The sequence below is a fragment of the Manduca sexta genome, chromosome 10 (genome assembly GCF_014839805.1).
Source record: "Manduca sexta isolate Smith_Timp_Sample1 chromosome 10, JHU_Msex_v1.0, whole genome shotgun sequence".
Lineage (NCBI taxonomy): Eukaryota > Metazoa > Arthropoda > Insecta > Lepidoptera > Sphingidae > Manduca > Manduca sexta.
Window position 1 is genome coordinate 9,429,367 of NC_051124.1, and position 9,873 is coordinate 9,439,239.

The following is a 9,873-nucleotide window of genomic DNA, read 5'->3' on the forward strand; positions in this document are numbered from 1 at the left end:
TTGACGGTTGAAAAGCTTATTGACTTAAGCGACATTTTTTTACGAAAAAATTTAATTAGGTTAAAAAACACAGAAAAAAATTGACTTTAAATATGTATGAATCTAAGTGCCGCAAAAAAAATTACCAGGTTAAAAAAACACAGAAAAAAATATTTTTAATATGTATGAAACTAAGTGTTGCAAGAAAAAATTACCTGGTTAAAAAAACACAGAAAAAAATATTTTAAATACGTATGAAACTAGTTGCCGCAAAAAAAATTGTAACCAGGATAAAAAAACACAGAAAAAAAATTAAATATGTATGAAACTAAGTGTTGCAAAAAAATACCAGGTTAAAAAAACAGAAATAATTGACTTTAAATATGTATGAATCTAAGTGCCGCAAAAAAATTACCAGGTTAAAAAAAACACAGAAAAAAATATTTTAAATATGTATGAAACTAATTGCCGCAAAAAAATTTAACCAGGTTAAAAAAACACAGAAAAAAATATTTTAAATATGTATTAAACTAATTGCCGCAATTTTTTTAACTAGGTTAAAAATTACAGAAAAAAGTATTTTCCATATATATAAAAGTAAGAGTCGCAAAAAAATGTCGCTTAAGTCAATAAGCCTTTCAACCGACGAATTGTGTAATAGGCGCCACATTTAGAACTGCACAATGTTTTTTTATACGCACAAGGCAAAGTGACGCCACTGCACCTGATGGTCAGTGGAGTCCAATAGAATGTCGACTGACGAGAGATGATTATCCCTCGGCAGTGGACAATTATGAAGGCCTGTTAGAATCGGATATACACAGGCTGATATACGCGACACTTACGTGGGCCATCATAGCGGGTTTGAATATCTTGTGTACGGTGGTCGCTATCCATGCGAATATTAAATATATCCTACCACCAGCAAAATAATGCACTTTATTCGTCAGTTGTCACAATAGGAAACTTAATAATCGGTATTGTTATACTGCGTAGTCTCTTTAGGTACAATTTTCAGTTTCAAAAGCCTGTCGAGGTAGGAACAATCACTCAGGGCCTTGCGCTTTGAGGAACCTCGCGCTTGCAAGGGGCACAAACAAGGCCATAGGCCGGTGGGAGTAGCGTTGGTTATCTCCCCACCCTAGATTTACACATACTTTGGTATACCTCTGTTAACTAATTAGGATTACCTACATGAAATTTTCACCATACCTACCGACACAGGATCAAAATTTGACATGTTGCCCGAACACGTTGCAACGAAAACATATTACTCTACTTCCTTAATTGCATAAAAGGCCTCGGAATTTTCCTCCGCCCAGACACTTGCATTAAGTATAATAATAATAATATAATAATATCAGCCCTGTATACTTGCCCACTGCTGGGCACGGGCCTCCTCTACTACTGAGAGGGATTAGGCCTTAGTCCACCACGCTGTCCTAGTGCGGATTGGTAGACTTCACACACCTTCGAAATTCCTATAGAGAACTTCTCAGATGTGCAGGTTTCCTCACGATGATTTCCTTCACCGTTAAAGCGAACGATAAATTCACAAAGAATACACACATGATTTTAGAAAAGTCTGAGGTGCCCTTGGGATTTGAACCTGCGGCCATTCGTCTTCGCAGTCCGTTCCACACCCAACTAGGCTATCGGGGCTTTTTTGCATTAAGTAAGACCACTATTATCAAAAGCGTCATCACACTGAAGTTCGGCGATAGAAAAATACAGTGATGTTACTTATACCTATAAACATGACCATTCCCACGAGCAATAACATGATATTATCTAACTGCATTACATACACAGCTATTGTGATCACGAACTTGTATACATTAAAAATTAAGCGTTGAATTTTTTTAAGCAATGTGGTTTTAAAAGATAACTAACACTATAAAAATAGTTTATTATTAATATTTTCTGAGCACGTATACACCCCTTCTTATGCTCTCTAAACGCCTACGAAAGTTTTTGTTACACGTTGTATACCCGCATGAGAAACCAGCCATTATACCCATAATTATAAGATGTTTTTTGTAAGATTGTTTTTATCTCAAATTAGGTATAGTGTGTTCGCCGGCCAATTACAAAATATAAAGATATACCTACCATTTTTTTTAAAGTTCAACTTACTATAGACGCTGGTGGTAGCATATTTGTACCCGACCGGATAGTGACCACCGTACACAAGCTGCCTGCCGTAGTGGCTCACGTGAGTATTTCGCGTTCCGGGATCAGCCTGTGTATATCCAATTTGAAGCAGGCCGGCATAATTTTGTCGACTGGCGAGTGATAATGTGATATTTTTTACATAAATTGAATTACATCATTTTATGTATTTGCTTTGAACTTTGTAATATTGAGCCAGCAATCTGTAGTTCTGATTACTAAACAAGTATGACTGTATATATCCTTGCACTCACATAAACAAGGAAATATCCTCAAATATTATAAAACTAAGTCCCCCGCCGCGTCTGTCTCAACGCAATAAACTCAAAAACTACCGAACGGATTTCGATGAAATTTCGTATAGAGATAGTTTGAGACCCTGGGAATGAGATAGAACAATTTTATCCCGGAAAAATAGTAGGACTTTTATTCCGGAAAAATTCTTTCACGCAGCTATGTCGCGAACAAAAGCTCATATTATAAATATTTGTTGACATTGGAACTTACTAGTGATTCCAGTATCGATTTTTCACGTTCGAAAATAATTCGATGTGAAAGCATCAATAGTTTATGTTAGGTTCTTGTACTATTTTCGTTTACGGTTACACTATCGAATTTTAACACTCATAACAATACAGTTATTGTACACAGTCACAGGTCATTCGAATTGTAGTTTCATGTGTATTCAGAAGCTGGAATTACTAGTCATTTGATATAATTTGCTTGACGATAACAGGCCGTTCAAGTATTACGTAACGCAGTTTTTGAAGATTTTTGTGCCCCCCACCCTCCATGTAACGCGCCGTATCGTTTTCCTGTACCCCCCTCCAAAAGTTACAAGTGACAATTTTGTTTCTAATATTCACAATTTTGTTACGCAAAGTACCAGAAAGTCGCTAAAATACCTTAGTTATTATTTAAAATAAAAAAGACACCGTTTTACACAACGTTCGTTGTACGAAACCCTCCTCCCGCCGCGTTTTACATGACCCCCCCCCTCCCTTCCAAATTACGTTACGTAATAATTGAACGGCCCCTAAATTGGACCGTTATTTTCCTAGCCCGGAGTATTTTCTAGAAAGTATTGTACCCGATAAAGATGGTTTTAAAAAACTAACAATGTGTCTACAATGTGGGAAAGAAACACGACTGTATGGTTTTATAGGTATTGGTTGAGGCACTAATACGTGACCGACGCATTGGTCATCAAACGTCAAAATTAAACAGCATCGACCCGAGTCACGGGAAATAATTGTGAAAGTATTTCTGTAATTTCTTATTAATCAAAATAGCTTCAGTTAACAATATAGATTCCCAACAATTCTTTAACTCGGTTGTCTTAGTTATATATTTTTATATCACGATACGTGTAACAATTTATTATCCTTATTTATATGGCGCCAATTTGTGATTTCCTCGTTCGCCATATTAACACATTTATCAGTTTCCGGTGTTGCCATTAACTTCCTTTTGTTTAATAAAGCCAGCCACAACAAAACTTCAATTATATTTTCGTTGTTAACAGTGACATGACTATGACAGCCTATAACAATAGACATACCCGCCATACATTGTCCACTCATTTCACAATAAAAGGGTCATTTTATAAAGCCGCCAATTTAAAACTCCGGATTCAATTTAAATTCGTTTCGCGTTTGTTTGCGCGATCAACAAAAGCCAAACGACTCGGACCAATGATTTTACGCACACTTTGAGCTGATAGGATCATTGCACGCGTACTGCGGCTTAAATCAGCATTTTAATTTCCGTCCAATAGCGTTTGGTGTGGGCCTGCTAATTATGCTTTCGTTCAATACTTTTAAAGGATTATGCAGATTGCTAATTTAGTAATTATTCAATTTATTTTTATGGATAAAGTTAGCATATTTATTATTGTACTTGTTGTAGTCTAATGGCAAAGTGTGGCAAAATGTGGATTGAAGACTAAGAGCCCGCTAACTTTGCAATGAACTCCCTGCATCGGTGTGTCAAAGTGCTATGACTTGTCTTTCTTTAAACGAGCCTTAAAAAGAGTGCTCACCTTCCTGTAGGTAACAGTTTGCCTGTAGCTTATAATATATAAAGTTACTATTCCAGCAAACTTTCACACAGGTAGATTCACGAGAAAACACTAGTATAGTGTTGTATTTATTATCCACGTTCCGTTTATCATGTTATTGTAATTTGAATGAATGCGTCGCCAATGTAGCGGTTATTGCTACCTCGGGCATTGCAAAGTCCATGTGCGGCGGATGCTGCTTATCAGGCGAACCGCTAGCTCGTTTGCCAACTAAAAAAAAAAAAAACGCCATGGCATCTCTATTATATTGCCTTGTTAATTTTTAATAATTAAGTTGATATTAACTCCCGCACAAGACCATAGGGAGATAGGAGTGACTGAAAACCAGCGCTGATCTAAACTCTGGTTTCGGTCAGCACACGCTGAGTCATTTCCTTTTGTCTTTCACTAATATTATGTTTGCTTAATTTGTTGTTATTATTTGTTAATTGAAAGGCAATAAATTACTTATTATTATTATTATTATTGTTTCAATTTACTTTTTTTCATCAACGGCATGGCAAAGTGGTCTCACTGTACCTGATGGTAAATGAAAGGAAGCTCAAAGACATGTGGAGCGGCAAGAGAATAATCCTCGGACGGTCGGCACAATTATGCCGGCTTGCTTATTGCGTCTTCACGCGTCGCTGCTCTTGGCTTAGCAGAAATAAAAATGTAAAAACGTTTTGCTTACACTCTAATTTGTCTTTAAGGTATTCAATTCAATTGTCAAATTCCAATTTTAATTTTTAGGTTTGGAATTTCTCAGATGGAATATAATTTTAATATTATGGCTCCATCGTTGACAGACGATGATTTTGTCTTGAAAGATAGGAAGTCACGGTTAAATTTGTTAGTCTAATGTTGTCTGTAAATGTTGAGCGGTGAATAAAGCTGGCATAACAAAAAAGTCTAATAACGCTACGCATAACTAAGAACCTATAATAAAAGTTAATTTTGTATATAATAATATCAGCTCTGTATTATATACTGTTCCTCTGCTGGGCACGGGCCTCCTCTACTACTAAGAAGGATTAGGTCTTAGTCCACCACGCTAGTTTAGTGCGGATTGGTAGACTCCACACACCCTCAACTCTTTATTATGTATGTCATATTTAAACTGTATTGACTTGCAGCTCGCTTTCTTTGAATTAAACTCAACATAGTAAGACAAACCACTGAATAACTGTTATAGGCAACCATTGTATACTCCGTTTACTAAGGTGGAAAGTGTTTATTGATTATACAATAAGTTATTTTTAATCTGTACAGAAATCAAATTAAAAGAATGAAACATCCAAAATAAAAAAAAATATTTTATTTTTATGTACAATAGGTCCGAAAACAATTTGCAGTCTTATAATAATAGTAGAATCACTTAATTTATAAGTAAAAATAAAAATTTAAATATTTTTAACGCCTTCCGCATCGCGAAAATGATTTAATACTTCTATTATTTTTGGTGCATAGTATACAAAATGATAATAATGTATAAATGTACTGAAATACGAACATTGACTCATACAAAAAGAATTATAAATAAATGCACAGAAATTTATAAAAACTAAGTACAAAAAATATAAAAGTATGACACCGCGTCATAGGTACACTTAAAACTACGAATTGACTTGTTAATACGCAGCGCATTACCATAATATAACAATAAAATCACAAATAAACAAGAGATGCACATCAATGCATAAAATATTATAAAAAATGTATCCTGGCAGACGTATATAAACTTAACATTAGTTAATGTTTTTTCTTTATTTTTAAATCACGAATATTATTTTGATTTATCATCCTGCCAGCATCTATTAAATAAGTAAACTTTGAATTTTGTTTCCAAATTCAAAATCTTCCGTTCATTCCATTGTTTTTAAATTCTTTAGTTGTTGTTTATGAAGGAGTTCGGCCTTTGCGGGTACGTCTGAGGATTTTTCCTTAAATTTTCATATGCCTCCCAGTTTATGAACCAAAAAGGTCTGTTATCAATAGGCAAAGAGTTCAATCGATTCACCAAATTCCTGTCGCCTTTAGCTTCAATAGGAGCGCGTTCATCTTCGCCAAATCTGTTTGAGAGCCCCACGGAATCCACTTCTGGATATCCGATCGCGCTAAGTCCAGCGTAAAATGGTCTTTGGGCTTTAACAAGCACCGTTAAACATGCGAGAACGAAAACGATTTTGCAGGTCATGGCCATCTGTAATTAAAAAAAATGTTGGGTTAGATTTGATAAACATTATAATAACTACAATTTTATAGTTCTACATGGGCATTTTGACATTGCGTTAATAAATGAAATCACATCCTCGTCTTTACCTCTGCTAACATTGTGCCAAAATTATTCACGAATAACGAACATTTTCAACAAAAACCTCAGTTTTACTTTATGATTATTTAGTCTTTTTGTAGTTTACTGCGAATATGACGTGAGTGTATTTCTGATGAGCTTTTGCCGCTGCGACGATTTTTTGAGAATATTGGTAGTGGCATTAGAGCGCATAAAATTAATGATGCTTTTTATTGATATTTATTTCGTTCGAAACTCATTCTTTTATACATCTACAGTTCGAGTTGCTTATTGTAAAGTGGTATTTTCAAGAAGATATTGGTTTTATTTGGTAACTCTCTGCCTTGGTGGCATAGTTGAACTCCACGCGCGTTACGGCAGCGCTGTGAGGTCCTGGGATCGAATCCCGGGTCGGACAAAGTGATATTTGGGTATTTCTATTGTGTCAACTCGGAGTCTGAAATTTGTGCCCGATATAGCGATAGGCTCGCCCCCTATTACATCATGGGAATGCACACACTTGGCGAAAATTGGGTGCCTTGCCTGTGCCTCTGTATACCCCTTCGAAGATAAATACGTGATGTGTGTTTGTTTTTTACTAGGTAAGGTAAGGATCCTGTATAACCTAATTGAATAAATGTCCAAATAGAGCCCCATCTTATTTTGGTCTGTCTTCTTGTTATCAGCTTTGACGTCTGACCGTATTAAGGAATATTCCCTTAATAATATACGTAGGTAGGTTTTAATTTCTTCATAACCAGTTCATAAGAACTCGTTACGATAAGTCGAATGTAAACAAACAATATTTGTTTTCATTTTACCTCAAGGATATGTTCAATGCGATTTAACGACTTCATTTTGTAGTATTTACGTCAATAAACATGTTCTACTACTTCATTAAGCCATATATAAATACTTATAAATTATTGGTTTTAAGCGATATAAACAATATTAATTATCTTGTATATCTGATTATTTTTTTAAATAAATTAATTTCATTTAAACTTTTTTAGGTATATCAGTAAGTATTGCGTCCGTATTTCAAACTGTTCAAGTCTCAGTCTAATATTCCAATTTTAAAATACAAAAGACACGTTCTATTTTTGAATTATCTTTGTTTTTATTATTTTTAGGTATACGGTTTTAGTTATTATTTGCAGGTTGTTTTGGTTTGGTTTCAAGAACTAATAATTATATGGAAAGACTTTGATATCTCTTACCGCCGTTTTCAATATTGTTTATTTCAATCTATCTTAAAAGTGGACCAATCAGAACATAGTGTTTTTGACATTCGTACAAATGCGTTATTTTGTTTGGTTAATTCTAGTAATCGGATTGAATATTTTTTAACACATGAACCACAAAACATTTGAAAACGTTTCGAGCTTATGTATTTTTAAATAATGTTTTCTTAACATTTTTGTGTTTTAAAATATCACGAATACAACACGATATCTTACTAAATACGGACAAAAATCAACTGGAATAAAAATCTAAAACGCGAATCAAAATTTAATCATGAAGAATGACAAAACAGTTTAATAACAATACAAGATAAGGCAGTTATTACAAAAGCATCTTTTGGCTTTACAACCTTGCCGGCATTCGGCAGGAATTTTAATTTAAGGCCAGATTGCCTTTTATTCTTATATAAACAATATTATCTAGCAGACGGATTTTTAGAAAAATATTAATACGAAATGATTACCTACGTCAAGTTTTTTCATAACATTTATTACGATATAAAAATGTTTTTGTGCTAATTTGACATTAAAATGTATTGTTATTGTATTATTATTTTTTTGATACAACTATTAAAATATTTACGTCAAGCTTTTCGTAACTTTTATTGCATTATAAAAATGTGTTTGTGCAAAATGGACATTACAATTTATTATTATTGTGTTATTTTTGATACACTTATAATAACTTTGACAAAACATGTTATTGGAGCTTTATACCTTCACATATCAAGCCACAAAAAAGCACTCATCCAAATAGTCAACTCTATTACTAAAATTTACAACTCTATAGTAAATAAATATATATAAATTTACCTTTATATAGTAGCACAAAAAGTGAAACTGAGTTCAAAGCACTGATTGTTGACACGACTCAAGTCCACAGCAGACTGTGCGCCCATGACACTCGGCAGAGTATAAATATGAAATGCCTTCAGTAATCGCGTGCGACGCTCGCAGATTTGAGAATATACAGACACGGCGTAAAGATGGTTAATGTGAAATTAATTGTGGTTAACATCAATCTTGATTGCTTGATACTGTAATAAGGAGTAATAAAATCAAAAAGGTTTTTAAATTATTTGATTAAGTACATAATTTTTAATAATTATTTTTTTCAAGACCTTATTGTGTAGCATTATGTTAATTTACTTAATAATTTATTTAGTTGTTTCATTGTATAGTAACCAGAAATAGGCAGGCCATCCACGAGGTGGACCGACGACTTGGTGAGGGTCGCCGGAGTCCGATGGATGAAGGCGACCCAGAACCGGTCAATAGGGGAGGCCTATATCCAGCAGTAGACGATTCCCGACTGCAATGCTGAATCAGAAATATATTAAACTCTATTTGTTTTCTATTCAATTTTGTACAAGACCCAAAGAATTTAACAACTGAAGGACTTTAATCAGGAATTGTTATTTAAGTAAAATTCAAAGAATTTCATCATGTCCTCTTGACCGAAGCAGTTCGTGGTTTACGTGGCCATCCAATACATTAAATGAAAGCCTTTTGTCCGCCATCTGGATAGTTCTGAGTAGTACGCTGCTTTGAAACGTTAGATCTTACATTTCAGACCATATATAAGATATAAGTAGAACTACATTTTTAATTTGTAATTGAAAATTTAAAACTATTATACTATTATTTAAGTATTGTTCGTGTGGTTGAAGTTAACCTTGTTGGCATCGTATTTCTAAGGCTATGATTACAACCATGAAAGAAAATATAGTATTCATACTATTATTTTACATTTAAGCAACGTTGCAACGTTTTATTAGGTATATCCAGCGGGAGTCTACCTCACGCATGGTGCTGGGTATTTTTATAGTATTGCTTTACATTAATAGATGACAACTAAGATCATGTAATTGTATATCGCAATTGAATGTTGAGATAAGTATGCCGATTCCCGGATGGTAAGCGATACTCCAATCTATAACAATAATACTACAGCAATAATAGGATAGGAATTCTTAAGAAAAGCGTTACTGTTGCCAGTTTTACTAATGACTTGGATAAGTCGGTTCGACTAGGATGTTAAAGCCATGTTACAGGCGATTGGACTCGTTTATTTTTTTCATATAATTTAATGACAAGACGAGCATGACGCTTGCTTGATGGTAAGC

The 9,873-nt window shown here is 34.2% G+C and overlaps 1 long non-coding RNA gene across 1 annotated transcript; it reads right to left on the reverse strand.

Annotated features, from left to right (window-relative positions):
- Window positions 1-5,511: 5,511 nt before the first annotated feature.
- On the reverse strand, window positions 5,512-8,731 carry LOC115442712. Its single transcript, XR_003938550.2, has 2 exons — window positions 8,561-8,731; window positions 5,512-6,413 (listed from the first exon to the last, which is right to left on the reverse strand). It is a non-coding gene; the product is annotated as an uncharacterized LOC115442712 (long non-coding RNA).
- Window positions 8,732-9,873: the final 1,142 nt, after the last annotated feature.